Consider the following 17,928-nt stretch of genomic DNA (forward strand, 5'->3'; position numbering starts at 1 on the left):
GACTTGGTTCAGTAGGGCTTTGGTGCTCACTGAGTCTGCCCCTTGAGTGTGTCTCTTATGGATGTGAAGAATGGTAGTCCGTTATAGTCTCACGCTGACCACTGGGTACACTGGCTCTTGGATCTCCAAGGAGGTGCAAGTCAGCCACTGTCTGGGGTCGACCAGCAGGAGCTACAGAGAGATCTGCAGATTCCTCCTCTTTGTATGGGTTTGGAAGTGCCCAGATGAGGCCCAACTGTGAAGCAAGGCTGCTGCTGCTGCCAGGTAGTGGGCCTTCTTTTGGAATCTCTGGGGCTCTCTGACCCAGCTGCTGTTTGTTTTAGGTGAAAGGACAGGCCATGCATATGCAAAAGCTGATGCACACAGCTTGGGTGGGGTTGTAAATTGGTTGGGGCGGGGTCTCTGGGAATCCCCAGGGCGGAGCAAACAGCAATGACTGTCCTGAACTGGAGAAGTCCCTGGTTCTCCGCGTCCCCCACACCCGTGCAGAAACAATGCACGCTGGGAGCACCTCTAAGAGTAAGCCACCCTCGTGTTCCTGTCCCGATGCCTTCAGTCCAGTTTCTCCCCATATGTATCTGGGTCCCCCAGAGTCTAGCCCGGAACTGGAGTTCAGAGCAAGCAGGAGCTTGTATCTCCCTCCAGTTTAAAGAGCAGCACATCCAGGTTCCAGCACTTTCCGCGCCTCCGCACCTCTTACTGGTCTCAGTGAGCTTTCTTCACCTCTCTGCTGTGGAACTTCCACTCAGCCAGCTTTCCCGTGGTTCTGGGTGGAAGTTGTTCTGCTGTTTAGTTATAACTTTGATGTGGTTGTGAGAGGCAGCAAGTATAGGTGATTACCTATGCTGCCATCTTGGTTTCCCTCTAAATATATATTTTAATACGCAAATGCTTGGGCTTTATGGTTAGTAGCTTGTTAAAAGGCTCATGGTTAAATTATACCTTTGTGTCATCCTTTCTCCTTGAGTGCGGGTGGACCTAGTGGCTTTATGAATAGAATAGAATAGAATAGAATAGAATAGAATAGAATAGAATAGAATAGAATAGGGCAATATAATGAGAAATCACTTCCAAGATTTTTTGATAAAAGCCACTATGACTTCCATCATCCCTCCACCCACAACCCCACTCCTGCCCACTCTCACTCTTGCTTCTTCTTTTATTTATTTATTTTAAAATTTATTGTCTAAAGTTTTATGTATGTCTCCTTTTTCCCCTGGGCAAGCCCCCACCCCTCCAGTGTCTGTGTCCATTGGTTATGCTAATATGCATGCATACAAGTCCTTTGGTTAGAGAGCAACCAAAGGACTCTTGCTTCTCCTGATGAAGCAAGCTACTATATAGAGAGGCTCATGTTAAAACAAACTATGTACAACCTCTGCCCCATTGTCAGTGAAGAACTGAGGCCCTCCCTTCAAAAGCCTGCATGGAACTGAATCCTGGAATGCCCGCATGAGCCAGTTTAGAAGCAGACCACCCCTAGCTCAGCCTTCACATGAGTGCAGCTCCAGATGATATCTTGGTTGCAGCCTTATCAGAGACCCTGAGCCAAACGAACCAACTGAGCTGTACCTAGATTCCTGACCCAGATAAACTGTGAGATAATGAGTGTCATTGTTTTAAGTCACTAAATTTTAGGGTGATGAGTTACTCAGCAGTGGAAACTAACCATCCACAATAAAGTCATGAGATTCCTACATCCCCTTCTGGGAATCATTTGGATTTAAGAGAAGTAAGATCAGAAGTCATTCTGAATAGAAAGCTCAGGGACACGAAAGAGCAGAGATCTGAGTGGACACTGATTGAAAACCAATGTTGGATTATTAGAAATTAGTTTTAGGAAAACGACAGTTACTCCAATGTTGAAAAAAAAAAAAATCAGCCCTTCTATAGCCCAGTAATCTTCATACCAGGTATTCTATGTTAAAAAAAACTTAACCAACAAATGAATTCTTGTTGCCTCTACTTCTTGGACAAACACTGTGATTGGGTTATAGGATTCAAATGTTTTCCTAGAAAAATGCTATAATGTTTTAAAAATGCATATTATTAATATTCTTTTGAATAGCCTTTTCCACTTAAGTGTGTACTAAGTTTTTTTTTTAAACTTTATTGTTGAAAGTATTACAAATGCTCCCCCCGCATTGACCTCCTCCCTCTCTTGCTCGCCCCCTCTCCAGGCCTTCCCCGCAGTATTGTGTGTCGTGTGTACTAAGTTTTGACTCCAGCTGCACTTTCCCCTCCTCTGCTGAGCATCAGGATGTCCCTTTCCCCCTATTTGATTGTGTGAGGCCCCTCCCTCCCTAATGACCATCGGGAAAATCAGAAGGGCTTCACAATTGATGGTGCTTTTCCCCCAAGGAGATAAAATAAGAGGACGAGGAAACAATCCTTAATTAAAGTGTGTAAGTTGATAATGTGTCCAGACAAGTTACAGACTGAGACTCTTAAAGTAAAAAAAGAATAAAAGGAGGAAGTACTGTACTCATAAATGAACTCTACTTTATTTATTATTTGTAAATATGGGGACAAAATAATTTTCTTTGTTATGATATGGGTCAGGGGTGATGATAGTATCATAGAAAACAAATCTCCTCTTTGTAGCATGCCTCGTTGAGAGCAGACATTCAGGCTTAATTTTAGATAAGATATGTGAAAATGGTGCAGGACTAAGGTCTATCTCAGTGATGGCGAACCTTTTGAGCTTGGCGTGTCAGCATTTTGAAAAACCCTAACTTAGCTCTGGTGCATGTCACATATAGAATTTTTTTGATATTTGCAACCATAGTAAAAAAAAGATTTATATTTTTGATATTTATTTTATATATTTAAATGCCATTTAACAAAGAAAAATCAACTAAAAAAATGAGTTCGCGTGTCACCTCTGACTCAAGTGTCATAGGTTTGCCATCACGGGTCTATCTGCTCTTTTCAAATTGCTCTGCATACCTTTTCTTCCTTGGCTGAGCCTCAGGGTGTCTCTAACTCCTGCCTACTAAATGTCAGTAGTTCCCCTTCACTGATTGTGACAATCAGAAATACTCCCATAAATTTTTAAAACTTCCTTCTGAGTGGTGGTACCCCCATTGAAAATCACTGCTCTATTATTTCTTTTAACTTCATCATCAAGTCCTGTTGACTCTACTGTCAAAACAAATCCTGCCATTTGTAATATGTGAATAGTCCTTGAGCAAAACTCCGCCCTCAGCTCAGGAAAGGCACAGGAGACGCAGTCCTAAGTCAATCAATGCAGTTCATTCATCGGGCGACAATGGTTGGTTTAGGGTTCATGACCCAATCAGAGCCAATGACACATAATGGAGCTTTTGCTTAATATCTTGGGAAAGAGACTCTGGTCTCCCCAGCCAACTTGAATGACAGAGGGTGTAGGGTGTAGGGTGTGGATCTGCTATAGACATTTTGCATCTCGTGAAGCCCATAGTAAAAATCAGCCTTGTGGAGTGCATAGTTGACTCTGGGTTCCCTATAGGTGATTCTTTCCATGCTGTAAGTCCTTTTATGGTAGAAACATAGGATCCAGGGAGAACTTGTATATGTAATCTGTGATCCTAATGCCTTCATAGAATATTTTCATGGCACTGCCTTCATCCCTGAATCAGTTATATGCTCTCAAAGGCTATTTCCTCTATCCTCAGAGATGGGAAGAAAAAGCAGGGTCTGCACACACACACTTTTCTAGTCTTAATTATTTTGTTTATTGTCTGTCTCCCCCCACTAGAAACTTACCTTTATAAAGGCAAGACTTTTCACCTGTTTTGCTCACTGCTGCATCCCCAGTGCCTAGAACAGCTGCTGAGAGATGAGGGGAAGGTACGTTTTGGTTTCCTGGTTTTCTATACTTGCCACCTAAACAGTATTCGTTGACACACACTCCTTTTCTGTATTTTTCTTTAACTTTGTATTATGGGAAACTTCAAATATATACAAAGTAGAGAAAATATTAATGTACTTCCATTCTTTAATATTCCACTTTTCCAGTGTATTGTTCCCTAAATAAATGACTATAAATACATTTGTCAAAGAACTAGGAATCCTTACTGTATTCACTTGCCATAGGGACTCCTGAGGAACTGGTCTCTATTTAGTGGAGCCTGGGTCAGAAAACTGGCTCAGGGGTTGAATTTTATCACACCTTTCATTTGTGACATCAGTTCTGGCATTTCAGTATTGCTTAACGTGGGCCATAATTTTGTTCAAAGTTCCAAGAGTCATCCCAGCAGCATTTTGAAATGATCTCCCAGAGTCCTTGTCAGGATTTAAATTATATATTGCAATAGACTGCACTCATATAAGTCAACTCACCCTTACCCAACTTTATCTTTTGCTGCCTTTGATCCATCATCTTTAAGACCCAGTCCCATAAACAATCTCTGTCTTGGTCAGTATACATGGGCTGGATTCTGCAAGCCTCTGGGGGTTTAGTTCCTTTTACTCGGCAGCAGGCCCAGCACTTCGCTGCCATGCACTGTTTGCACCGCACTCTAGTTATTGATCTGATGGGCGTGAGAGTAGGGATAGGTTGTGTATTGTTTTACAGTGCAGAGATTTCTGCTTCATGTTCAAACAAGGCACACATACTGCTTCAACAGGGTAGAGAGGGCCCCTTTGGCAGGCCCACATGGCTCCGAGTGGAGTTTTAACATTCCAACCACCAGCATTAACTCTGATGTCTCCATTCAGGTGGTAGGGTCCCAATCATACCAAGGAAGCCACTGACATTGTCATAGCAGATTTCCCAGGGATGAAGAGTCAGATTGTTGGAAGTGCTGCTATTCTCATAAACGAAGTCCTGGGCATTAGCCTTAGCTTTTTCTGCCCTCCATTCATAGGAGGTGAAAGTCTTAGATATCACCAATGAGGCTTTCTAACTTTCACACTTCACTTCCAATTGCTGAATCACAGCTCTAAGCCTCCCATTGTCTTTCTTTAGTGATCAGTGATTCAGCAAGAGCCACCAGTCTCCATTGTTCTCAGAGGAGGTACCTTTTGGAATCTCTCAAAAGCCTGGATATTGCACCTACCAAGGCAGTCTCTTCCACACATATCCCATCCCAGTTCATCACCAATAAAAGTTTTAACAATTGTACCTTTCCAGCAAGCTGGGGATTGTCTGGGCCTCACCTCCCACCAGGTTGTTGGGTTTTCATTTCTAGCCAGCATGTGGATGATCCAGCTCTATGATTCCATTTCAGAGTCTTTTTCCTTGGATCACTTCTGCCATCATCTGTCTTAGGTAAGGTTCTCTGGGAAACAGACCTGGGGAGAAAGATCCGTGTGAAACAAATTTATTGAGGAGTGACCTTGATATCTATGCCCATAAAGAAATAGCAGAAATAACCCTGGGCAGAGGGAGATCTGAAGTCTGTTGTTGAGTTTGAAGGGCCTCAGTCAATGCCACTTTGAGTCTCAGCTGGGATGACCTTTTAGAATTGTCTGACCACGAGGGAAGGGCCAGGCCTCTATAACCCACTTTCATCCACCAGTCACTGGATGTGAGCTGCCATGAACTTGGGCAGAGCAGCTTTCTTCACTGAGGGCAGTTCACAGAGGGATTCAGCCAGGAGCCACCAACCCCTCCCAGCAGCTGGGGGGTGGATGGTATAGGGGTCCTGGGAACCACTAAAGCTACTACTGTCCCTTTTTAAACTCTCTTGTCTCATCTGCTCCACAGTAAGGATGGAGTCTACCCAGGCTTCATTCTCAGGCCTTTTCTTTGATGCATATTTTTTTCTTTTTTTGGGGGGGAGGGGGGTGGAGGGATGTATCATATCTTCTCCCATGGCTTTAACTAAGCCCTGCACCTGGATCATCATGGTTTTCTGCTTGCTAGTTCATGCATCTCTTTGTACCTCACCCTTTTGACTGCCCACCTTTCTCATTGCCTGCCTAACTGTCTTATTTACCCCCTAAATACTGCTTCTATCCTTGTGTCTTGAATACCTTGCTACCACACACACTGTAGACTTGGGCCTTGGTTCTCCTGTCCTCAGCACTGATATCACAGCCTGGATGGAAGTGGAAATGGGATGGATAGCTTACTGCACATTTTCTACTTATTGTCTTGGCACATGATTTGCTCTCTCCTTCCACCCCACACCCCAGTCCATCATCCACCCTGCTGCTGGAGGACACTTTCTCAAATACAAATCTTTAGCCATGCGATGCGATAACAGTTATTGAATATGCGCCATGACTGCCTGGATTATTTTCTGGGCATGCCGTGGAAAGTGATACGGAAAAGTCCCTGCTCTCATGTAGCTTACATTTTAGTGTAGAGAGACAGGCAATTACCATAAAGAAATGAATAAATGAAGGAGTGAATGGATAAATAGTAGATAGTGATAAATGCTATGCCAAGAATTTGAGTAATATGATAGAGCGACGGAATGGCTCTCAAAGGCTTCCCATTGCCTCCTGGGTACAGTGTAGACTCTAGCATGGCACAAAGGCTCCCCTGGAGACGAGTTCTGAGCCCCTGGAGAGAACTGGGTAGGGATTCTTCTGGTCCCTGGGTTTGGTCATTTGGGTGGTAGGCTTTTCCCAGAGGGCCAGGCGTCTGCCCTGGGTACCTCCTTCCCCATTCTCCTCTTCCTTCTCTTACCCTCTCAGGATCCCCAGTGCTGGAACAATAGTGTTATGAGCCACAGTGACAAAAGACCAGCTGGCCTCAGCAGGTTTATTCTTGTCAGTGACTGAAACCAAACAATTAACAATCCATTTCAGTGGTGACTTTTGCCATTATTTTTGGACTTGCTGAATGGAACATGACTTTTGGGAGGAGAGATTGTTTTTAAACCTGGAGGCACAATGATCATTGCTACTGCGCTTGTCACTGGGCCTTGATTTGCAGCTCCCACACTTAGCATTGTCCCCTCTAGCCCATCTGCCACTCTACAATCTACCTCACTGAGCTTATGGAAGGAGCTTGTGTTAAGTAGGAAAAGTAAACAAAAGCAAAACAGAACCAAGCATGTTATCAGTGGGTTTCGTGTCACGGATGCTAATTCCTCAAAAGTGCTGGTTCTCATCAGGAACCATGACTTCATTTCCCTGCACAGATAAAAGGGGAGCAGACACTCCCTTCCTCTCACAAATGGAAGCTCCTGGCAATCTGCTTTGGCAGGCCCTACCTTGCTAACTTATCAGGGCACCTAATCATTAATCTGAAGATACTGATGGCTGATTCCCTAAATACCCCGGTTCCAGCCAGAGCTCTTCTCCCCCCCCCCCCCCCCCACCTCTTTTTCCCTTTTATTTGGGCTTTGTCTTTATTACTTTGTTTCCACGTGTCTCCCTTCTTTTCAGGCCTGAGTCACTATCTTAGCTTCACTTCCCCCTGGCGGCAAGTATGGTAAATTACCCATAGGAGTGTGGCTTACAACAGCTCCAGCTTACTTGCTCTAATGCAGACTGAAATGATGTTAAAACAAGAGAAGACAAATATGTATCACTCAGGGGAGTTTCAACTTTTATTTTAAGCACAACAGATGGTCCCGTAAAAAATCATGAGATATTTATCTTTCATTACTTGATTACAACATACACACCCAAAATTACAACTGTATAAATCAGACTTTATCACTTATACAATCAAACCTTTTAGGTATTTTTCTATTATACAGTAAAATATAACTTATGAAAAATAAAAATGATTTGTCTGCATGTTTATATCTGAATTGCAATGTAAGTGAAATTGGTTCTGTAAAGTTGATATTATTCACATTAATTGACCTTTTGAGAGGATTCTACATGCTTTACTGAAAAAAACTGTGTAACACTAGGGTTATGCCGGTGTTTCTGAGGTTGATAATAGTTTTAAGAAGGGTGAGCTGGCCTGGCCGGTGTGGCTCAGTGGTTGAGCATTGACCTGTGAACTAGGAGGTCGTGGTTCAATTCCCAGTGGGGGGCATGCAGGTGGCAGCCGATCAGTGATTCTCTCTCATCATTCATGTTTCTATCTCTCCCTCTTCATTCCCCTCTGAAATCAATGAAAAAAAATATTTTAAAAAACAAGGGTGGACTGATCTGTATGATATGAGAAAGGCTAGGAAGACCCTACTGCAGCTAAAACTTTTACCCTAGGTCACATGGCCTGAGATGATATCTTGGGCTGAAGACAAATGTTCATATTGATAGGCAGATGTCATTCAAACCAACTAATTATCAACACTTTTTTCTTTTCATGGTTAAATCTCAAAAAGCCTAACTCTGAGGCACTGGAAAGAGGTGGGGGAAAAAATGGCACTGTAAGGAGCTGTTCCTGCCAGGGGGAAGTTAAAGAAGTTAAAGGAGAGGATGGGGGAGCATTCTAAGAGGTGGAAAAGGAGTGTGAATAAGGGGCTCATAGCTACCTCCAGCTCTTCTCAGGCACAGCTTTATATAGTGGATGCCCCGTGAGTCCTTACGAAAAGTTCTCCCCCAGAATGTCAGTGGTGTACGTCAGGAGCTCAAAGAAAGACATTCATCCTTTGTTTTGCCTGTTAAGTGTTAACTCATTAAACCCTCCCAACAACATGATGAGGTGGGTGCTGTTATAATGTTCCCGGCACAGGTAAACTGGGCACAGAGAAGTTTAGAGACATGCTTCGAGGCCCTTAGCAAGTAAGTGAGCGGCAGAGTCCAGCCTGATCTTGTCCGCACACAAGCTGGGGCTCTCAAGCCCACAGGAGGAGGGTTTGGCTGGGGTTCCAGACTGTGAGCTTTTCAGATTGTAGGACATTAATCCAGATGACTTGATGCAGTGGATCTACCAAGATTTGTTAGACAACACTGACTGATTATCAGTGCTACTATGTCTGAAAGAGGATAGTCTGGTACTGATGCTTAATTTAGGATGCAGAATTACGTCTTATTCTTCTGGATTCTCAGCTGAATTTTGCATTGATGGGTCAGAATCCAGGTGGCCACAACGTCTATGGGTTTGCATGGTAGAGATGAGAATACTCTTTTCCCCACAAATGACACCAATTTCGTTAAGTGCTTTTTGTAAGACAAATACAATAAGATTCCTTTAAGAAAATCTTGTCATGGTGGTTTAAGTGTTTTGAAAAATAAACAATTTAAAATGCTCATAGCCACAGACGCTGGAGAACTCATCCTCTGAGGCCTTGACCTTATTTGTCAGGTACAGCATATTGTTCCAGTGGGGCCAAAGGTGGAGGGAAAAAACCAATTCCATGACTGAAACCTAAACTTACATTGCAAATGCAGGCAACTCATAGAATTAAAAGGACAATTAAAGAGAGTCCAAACTCACTCTTATAGGTTTTGCTACCCCTCTAACCCCCAACTGTGATTTTATCTAATATGTTATCATAAACTTGTGTGGTTAGAATTATTACAAGGATAGGAAATCTAATTTCAGATCAACCAGTGAAAGCTGGGTAGTTTTAACCACCGACATTGCAACAGCTAAATAAGACTCATGTCGCTTCTGTTGAGTAGCATTTCCTACTGTATTTTTGAAAATGTGCTCAATTGTCACATAGTAAAAAGTATATTTTGGGCTGGTTCCCAGGGATGGTGGTACTCTTAAAAAAGTGATTCTATTTTCTATGTTCTTTAAGAGCTACTTAAGTAAACATATGAAATAAGATTCCAGTCCTTTTGCCTGTGTTTACTGGTCCATCTAAAATTCCGTTCATTTGGAGTGGGTGAGGAGATGGACAACATCCCTACAAAGATTATAAGTCTAGACTATAACAGGGCAGGTCAGTTTTATATTTTCACATAGAAAAAACTCTTTGCTCACAGAGCCAGATGGTCGACAGAATTGCTCTACTTAATTCTGGAAACTGTTCATGAAAGAGCGTGCTCTGTATACATTGACAGAGATGAATGGTTTGGAAAAGACTTCCACCAAAAACAGAAACTCGATTTGCAATTGAGGAGGGTTTGTCTGTTTCCTAAGAGACTGAGCTTCCAGAATACCTTTAAGAAAGGTGTGAATTGAAATTAAATCTGAAATCACGAGATAAGTAACATCTTCTTGTATACTTACACGTTTGGGCGCATGATTCATTTCTGGTCATTTGGCAGGACTGTTAAAACAAACCACAATCTGAAATAAACTTTTTCTACTCGATTTGTGTGCAAAAATGCGTTTGCTTAGCACTCAAGGATTAGAGTTTTGCCAGAGTTTGTAACAAGGAATGACTAAGATTTGTGTTGCAAAGAGAAAATTAAGGGAGCTGGTATGTCATCTTTGTGAACAATCCAGAATAATATTGTGCTTAAGGACTAACCAGTGTAGGATTCGCATTTTTGTATTATGTGTTCTACATTCAGAATTCCATGTATATTGCATTTCTCTTTCCAGAAGTAATTAGGGGATTCAGGTAAAACCAATTATTTGTGAATGCTTTGTTATATAAAAGAGGTCCCTGTGCTGAACCACACACTGGGAGATGGTAAATCAGTGGTTCCTTCCCGGGTCTGTTTTGTTTGATTACACTTATATTCCATAATATTTTACCCTTTTCATTTTGTGCTCATATTTTCAGTGGTTTATGAAGTACCAATCTCTAGATTTCATTCCAAATGGAAAGTTGGCATGAAAACTCTCAATCCAATTATTCCTGTACACATTTTGAAACAAATCATTTTGGCTTTTTTGAAAAATTTACAGGAGGTGATAAAAATAGGAAATTTCAGGTTTCAGATGTTTTATTGCATTCTTGTAACATAATAACAGCTTCATTAAAAATAATTTCGCAATACAATGTGAACTTTGTGAGATGTCTAAAACACGTTTTCTGGCTTTCTCTTTAAAGCTTTGTATGAAAGAAAGTTGTGTTATTTTACATTTTCTGTTTCATTTCATTTTGTTAAGGTTTTGTGAGATATTGAATAACTACTCCTAAATGCACGATTAGAAGGATTAAAGAGCCTGGGACGTGGTACTGTGCTTGAGGGTGAGGACTCAGGATGCTTCCAAGCTAAGATCACACACATGCAAAGACACTAGGAATGGTTTCAGGGCTTCTTCCAAACTCCCAAGCTAAGAGTCTTTGCAGGATGAGCTGGAGGTGGACATGGGGGAAGCTCTTTGCTAGACCACTCAAACATTACAGAGGTTTTTGCTATCTTAGAGGAGAACATAAAGGGGAAAGCAAAAGTATCTCTCTCTCCTCCAAGTCTGGGAAGTGATTGTTTCAGTCTGAACAAGTTTTAGGAGAGTAGAAAGAAACCTTAAAAATCATCTAATGCAGCCCTGGCCAGTGTGGATCAGTTGTTTGGGCATCGTCCTCCTGAGCACTGAAAAATTGCCGCTTTGATTCTTGGTCAGGGCACATTCCTGGGATGTAGGCTTGAGGCAGCTGCACATTGATGTTTCTCTCTCCCTCTCTTTTTCTCTCTCTCTAAAAATCAATAACAAATCTTTAAAAAAATCATCTAATGCAGTTGTACTTTTGCTACTCGATTCTCCTCTTCAACGCCCCCCCCACCCCAAACAATGCTCAAATATTTCCAGCGATGGGAAATTTAGTCTCCAAAGGCAGTGCCTTCCGTCTGTGAACAACCGTGTTACCGAGTTCTTCCTGCTATCGAACTGAAATCTGTCTTCCTGTAATTTCCACCCATTGTTCCCAGTTCTATGTCTCAGACCCAGAAAGAAACAGGCCTGTTTTCCATTCTGTGGCAGCCATTCAGCTCCCAGAAGCGAGGCAGTGGGTAGACCGAGAGAGATCTGTAGACAGACAAGGTCCTATTCTCTCTGACCCGAGGTCTCCTCTTCCATGAAATGGTGATTACGAAACCTGACTTACGGGGTGGTTAGGAAGATTCGAGAAAATGTGGATAAGGCACTTAGCGCAGTTCCTGGTGTATAGTAGCTGCTCAGTAACAGATTGTCGTTATAATTACTACTGAAGGTGCCTGGTAATTTCCCCTAGAGTTTTATTTTCTTAAGGCCAACTTGTCTCCATTCTTCATCTATTTTTTCCTATTTTGTAGTTTAGGGCTCCTACAACTTCTTGGTCATTGTAGTTTCGCCCAGTACATTTCCATCCTTTTTTAACATGGTGCTTTCTGGAGAACAGAGTGGAACCGTCCCCAGGAGCCCTGCCACTGGCCATTGAAACTGCATGGGTATCCACATAGGGTGCTCTATTCTAATCCTTTCATTCTAGACCAGGGGTGGACAAACTTTTTGACTCGAGGGCCACAATGGGTTCTTAAACTGGACCGGAGGGCCGGAACAAAAGCATGGATGGAGTGTTTGTGTGAACTAATATAAATTCAAAGTAAACATCAAAGGGTATGGTCTCTTTTTTTTTAATTTTTTTTTTATTTTTATTTTTAGTTTTATTCATTTCAAACGGGCCGGATCCGGCCCGTGGGCCATAGTTTGCCCACGGCTGTTCTAGACCAAACATCAGCAAATGTCTGTTGAGGGTGTGGTAGGCATTTCATGGAATACCATTTGCATTGCTCAAAGTGGGTGCTTTCAAATTATTTGACAAATGTTAAATTTTAAAAATTCAATAGAACTTTTCTCTAGGGTTGAATGCTTAATAACATATAAAAAGCAAGTGGTTATAAAGAAAAAAAACACACACACCTATAACCAATGTACCTTATAATATAGACTCTAAAGCAAAAAGTTCTAAACATTAGCCTACAAAGGCCAGGATGGAAGGGTTCAACTCATAATAAAATTCTTCTTCTTATGTTGTTTCTTTTTCAGGTCTTAGGAAAACAAGTATAATAATGTATTTTGTCTATAGGTGCCAAGACTTGTACTGTTCACTTTCAGACACTTCTCTTAATTGTGTTTGGGAACAAAAGCCCGCCTACTGCATGAGGAAGGGAGTACTGGAGGGAGATAGAAGAAGAAAGAACTGGACATAGGAACACTACCCTACAGTCACTTAAAACAATCCTTAATTTCAGAAGACCTTCTAGTGTTCCAATACGGGCCTGTATTGTCCAGCTCTTTCAGTCATGCAACTCTATTCCTGGCAAAGCCCTTGTATCAATCAGCATCACATCAGGAAACTGCTGGCGTTTCAAGTTAGGATGATTCAGGAGGGTGAATAAAGGGACTATTTACAATGGTGTGGGCAGGCTGTTGGGAAACCCCAAATAATCGTGTAATAACCAGTGCTAATAAAACAAGGTGGTTACCACCTGTGGACCCAGAGGGACAAGGGGAGGAGGTAGTTACTGGGACCCGGGAGAATCATGTAGAGAGGACCACCTTTGGAGGATGGAGGGACCCCACAGAGAAGGAGCTGGAGGAATAAAGTTTCTAACTCTCTTCTCAGTCTCCTCATTGGCCAAGTCTGACTGGAATTCAGAGGGCAAGAGAGCCCACTGTACTCCAAACAGAGAACCTGGTGAGTGGGGAGGGGGAGTGGGCTTAGAAGGGCAAAGGGAGCCATTGACAGCCCGGAATACCAGACTATAACGTAAAGGCAGATGTGCCACGCTGGGCTGATCGGTGTTTTGTTGAGTAATGTAAATTGTAGGCTTTACCAAGATTGTGTTCCTGCGGAATCATATACAATGTTCTTTCTCTTTCTTGAATCATGATTTAAGGTCTCTGTGTCTGGAAATTATTGCTTGTTCCTAGAGGGTGTGTGTGTGTGAATTCTTGTCTAAGCCCTTAGATGGCAAGTTTGAAAACTGGACCATGACACGAGGGACAAGCAGGCCTGATGTTTTCTTTCTTCGTGTGGGATGGGAGACAATGAAACTGGGCTCGGGGCAGAGTTTTGGGAATTGGGCTGCTGGATTCCCACACATGTTGTTATTTAAAACTGAATAAGCCAGATTTTGGGTATTGCTCCGTGAATTATTGTCATTGTTTGGCTCATGCCTTCTGAGTTAGATTTCAGAGGGTGGGTCCCAGGATCCACCCTGAAGGAAATAGCTGTGGCTACTCTCAGTGAGGTGAGCCTGAGACTAGGGAGAGGGAACTGTCTCTGGGAGTAGGAGAAAAGTCAGTCTGGATTCCCACTGATGGTGATCGATATGGCTTCCCCCAGGTGGGAGCCCTGGGCTGGGGAGGCTAATCGTACCCATTCTAGGAGTGTCTGTGTGATAAGATGCTGTCTTTCTGCTCCATGCATTCTTGTGAAAGGTCACAGTTGCTGTCATTTGAGGGAGACAATGAGAGCAGGGAGATTAGGAGAGCAGAAGTCCTTATTCAAGCAGGAGCAGAGTATCAGGAAACAGTCATCTTTGGGAGATGCTATGTCCAAAAGAGCAGAGGCAGCAGCATGGCTTCAGGAAGAAGTCAGATGCAGAAGCCACACCCAGGTAGGCATGTAGACCCAGGGGCTTTGCCATAAATAGTTCTGTATTAGAAGTTTCATAGTCAGAAGCTAGTGAAGCCAGCCATATAGGCAAAAAACATATTAGCAAAGCACAATCTCCTTCAGTCTCAGGGACTTGTTGCTTTTACCCATGACTTGCTCTACTTAATAAATATTCTTCACTGGTGGGCAACTCAGTTTAGTGCTAAAAATACATTAGTAGACAAAAATCTCATTTAATTGGGGTGATAATAGGATGTGCCTGGCTGGCATACCCCAAGCCTAGAAACCTGGGAAGCTGCATAGGGCTGAGTGGTAATTCTGGTGGCGATGTATGCTTGAAGGCACCGTTTCATTGAGTGTGGGCACTCATTGACATATTCAGAGGGCTGCTGCCCAGGGAGAGCCTGGGCAGAGTGGGGATTAAGCCACCCGGAAAGGTGACTGCCAAGCGTGGTGGCCGTACATAAGCTATTTAATCTCCCTGTAGTTTCTTCATATGAGAACAGGCACAGCGATCATTACCACCTTATAAGGTGGATGTCAGGATGAAATGAATTGTTACATATGAAGTACCTAGAAAATTGTCTGGAACTTACTAACTTTTCTTTTTTTTTTTTGCAAATACAAGTTGATGATTTTCTTTTTTTTTTTTTTTTTTTTGCTTAAAGTATTACAAAGGGGCCGAAACCGGTTTGGCTCAGTGGATAGAGCGTCGGCCTGCAGACTGAAAGGTCCCAGGTTCGATTCCGGTCAAGGGCATGTACCTGGGTTGCGGGCATATCCCCAGTAGGAGATGTGCAGGAGGCAGCTGATCGATGTTTCTCTCTCATCGATGTTTCTAACTCTCTATCTCTCTCCCTTCCTCTCTGTAAAAAATCAATAAAATATATTTTAAAAAAAAGCTTCTGGCAATTATTAAAAAAAAAATAAAGTATTACAAAGGGTATTACATATGTGTCCTTCCCCCCCCCCCCGCCCTAGACAGTCCCCTAGGCTCCCCTACCCCCCAGTGTCTTATGTCCATTGGTTATGCTTATATGCATGCATACAAGTCCTTCGGTTGATCTCTTATACCCCTCCCTCCTGCCCCCCAACCCTCCCCAGCCTTCCCGCTGCAGTTTGACAATCTGTTTGAGGCAGCTCTGCCTCTGTATCTATTATTGTTCAAAAGTTTATAATGGTCTCTATTATCCATGAATGAGTGAGATCATGTGGTATTTTTCCTTCATTGACTGGCTTATTTCACTTAGCATAATGCTCTCCAGTTCCATCCATGCCATTGCAAATGGTAAGAGTTCCTTCCTTTTTACAGCAGCATAGTATTCCATCGTGTAGATGTACCACAGTTTTCTAATCCATTCATCTACTGATTGGCACTTAGGCTGTTTCCACATCTTAGCTATTGCCGGGGTCCCACCCCAGCAGGTCCAGGGGTTCCCCAAAGGTGTGGACGGAGTCAGCGAAGAAGGAATGACACGGAGAGGGCGTTCAGTTGATCAGCAGCCTAGCCAGGATCTCTAGCCAGGATCTCCAGCAAAGTTCTGTTTCGGATCTCCAGCCAGGTTCTGTATCCATGTTCTCTTGCTAGGTTCTCCAGGTTCTGCAGCCAGGTTCTGTAGCCATGTTCCCTTGCTAGGTTCTCCAGCCAGGTTCTGTCCAGGTTCTCCAGCCAGGCTCAGTCACCAGGTTCTAATCAGGTTCTCTTGCCAATTTCTGTAGTCAGGTTCAGTCCAGGATCTTTTGCCATGTTCTCTCGCTAGGTTCTGTCTCTAGGTTCTGTGGCCAGTTTCTGTCCAGGATCTTTTGCCGTGTTCTCTCCAGCGAAGTTCTTCTGTCTCTAGAGAACGTTCTGTGTAGGTTCTGTGCCTAGGTTCTGTCTCTCTTGGTCCTGTCTTCTAAGTTCTGTGTTCTAAGTTCTGTCTCTCTCTGTCTGGTTACATCTGTATTTATACCAGTTGATTCAATCCTATCAATCTCTATTACAAAAGTTAGGGCGTTTCTTATCTCCATTCCAGGGAGTAAAGATTATGTAGCTTAAGCATGATTGTTCGTAGTTAAAGTGATTAATTACCCGCCTGGCACTTAGTTGAGGGGTTTTATTCCCTCCCTAACTTCAGGGGAAAATCCCTACCTGGGGAAACAACCTTTCTCAGAGAGGAGACCTTGGTTAAAACACATAGTGCCAAGAAGGTGAGCAAACATATTAAGAACAGTATGCCATATATGCCAGGTCCCTTGAAACAGCAAGGATGGACCGGCTCCCAGCAACCTATGGTGAATTGTGCTGCTATGAACATAGGGGTGCATATATCCTTTCTGATTGGTGTTTCTGGAACTTACTAACTTTTCAATTCATTCACTCATTCACTCATTCTTCATTCAAGAAATGTCTATTGAGTTATCTGCAGGGGACTGTTTTAGCTGTAGATGACACAGGTGAAAATATCTGCCTGCGTGGAGTTTATTAATAGGTGCCCAGAGCCCTGAAGTTCTTTATAGTTTTATCGTTTTCTTCACATCACACACTTCTCATATGTTGAAAAGATGTGCGGGTTACGGGCTGCATGGGCCTCGCTAACTTTGCTGATGTTAGGTGTTTCTGATTCCTAGCTGCAATGGAAGGAAGAAATGCATTCCTATTGAAACTGTTCATTCTTTCTGTATTGCTAATGCTCCTTGAGGATTTATGGTTTCAACAGTGCTGAACTGGGGGTTGGAAGTTTAACTCAATGGCTGACATAGTTAGCCACTGTACTGGAAAGAAAAGCCCAGCTTACAATGGAATTGAGTTTTGGGAGTGAAGCAAGAGGAACTTCCAACTTTTGAACTTTGCAGTAGAAACGGGTGAAAGTTGAGAGTTGGTTCAAACATGGAAGCTTTCTAGAGGTTTAAGAAACATTTTTATTTTGGGGAAGGAGGGCCTCCCAGCAAGGGCCTACAACCCCCAATTCAATTAAAACCCACAAAGAAGCTCCCCACAGCTCCACGCCACATGGCTACAATTCTCTCCAACACGGGCTTTTTGGCAGAGTGTCCTGGGTTAAATGTTTACAAATACTGCCCTTTGTTTAGGGCTGGATCTCAGAGTTCAGCTCTCATATGCTTTAGTTGTATTAACTGATTCCAGGAGGAGAAAATGGGAAGAAGACTTGGAAAAAGCAAATCAAGGAAACCAGCATTTTCTCATCTTTGAATCATAGAACCTGGCATGGGAGAACCTTGGCTTTTTCGTTATTATCATAAAAAGGTTTATTCATTCATTTAGTCAACAAATGCTTTTTGAGAGTCTCCTTGTGCCAGGTATTGCACTTCCTGTTGGAGAGAATACAGTAAGCGAAATGGCAATAACAGTAACATGAAGTCGTGGCCCTGGCCCTTGCGGAGCTTAGGATCTAGTGGAAGAGACGCATATTAATAAAATTCATTGTCATGAAAAGTGTAAAAGTAACAACTGGGGTGTTTCTTAGAAGCGGTGAATGCTATTGTAAGAATCAATAACAGGAGAAATTGCTTTATTGGGGAAGTCAGGGAGGAGAATTCAAGCTGAGCTCTGAAGGAAGAGCGAAGGTTCAACTTGGTGAAGAGGGAATGACAGGAAGCAGAGGGTTTGAGGAGAGCGAGCCACCTGTGCAGAAACTGAGTG

At 42.9% G+C, this 17,928-nt stretch overlaps 1 long non-coding RNA gene across 1 annotated transcript in view; it reads left to right on the plus strand.

Annotated features, from left to right (window-relative positions):
- LOC132226416 (uncharacterized) overlaps positions 1-17,928 on the plus strand; it is a 61,920-nt gene that overhangs the window by 19,845 nt on the left and 24,147 nt on the right. The window contains exon 2 of the long non-coding RNA XR_009451050.1: positions 3,740-3,831. This is a non-coding gene — a long non-coding RNA (uncharacterized LOC132226416). The remainder of the gene's footprint in view (positions 1-3,739; positions 3,832-17,928) is intronic.

Source organism: Myotis daubentonii, chromosome 2 (genome assembly GCF_963259705.1).
Source record: "Myotis daubentonii chromosome 2, mMyoDau2.1, whole genome shotgun sequence".
In the NCBI taxonomy this organism is placed as follows: domain Eukaryota; kingdom Metazoa; phylum Chordata; class Mammalia; order Chiroptera; family Vespertilionidae; genus Myotis; species Myotis daubentonii.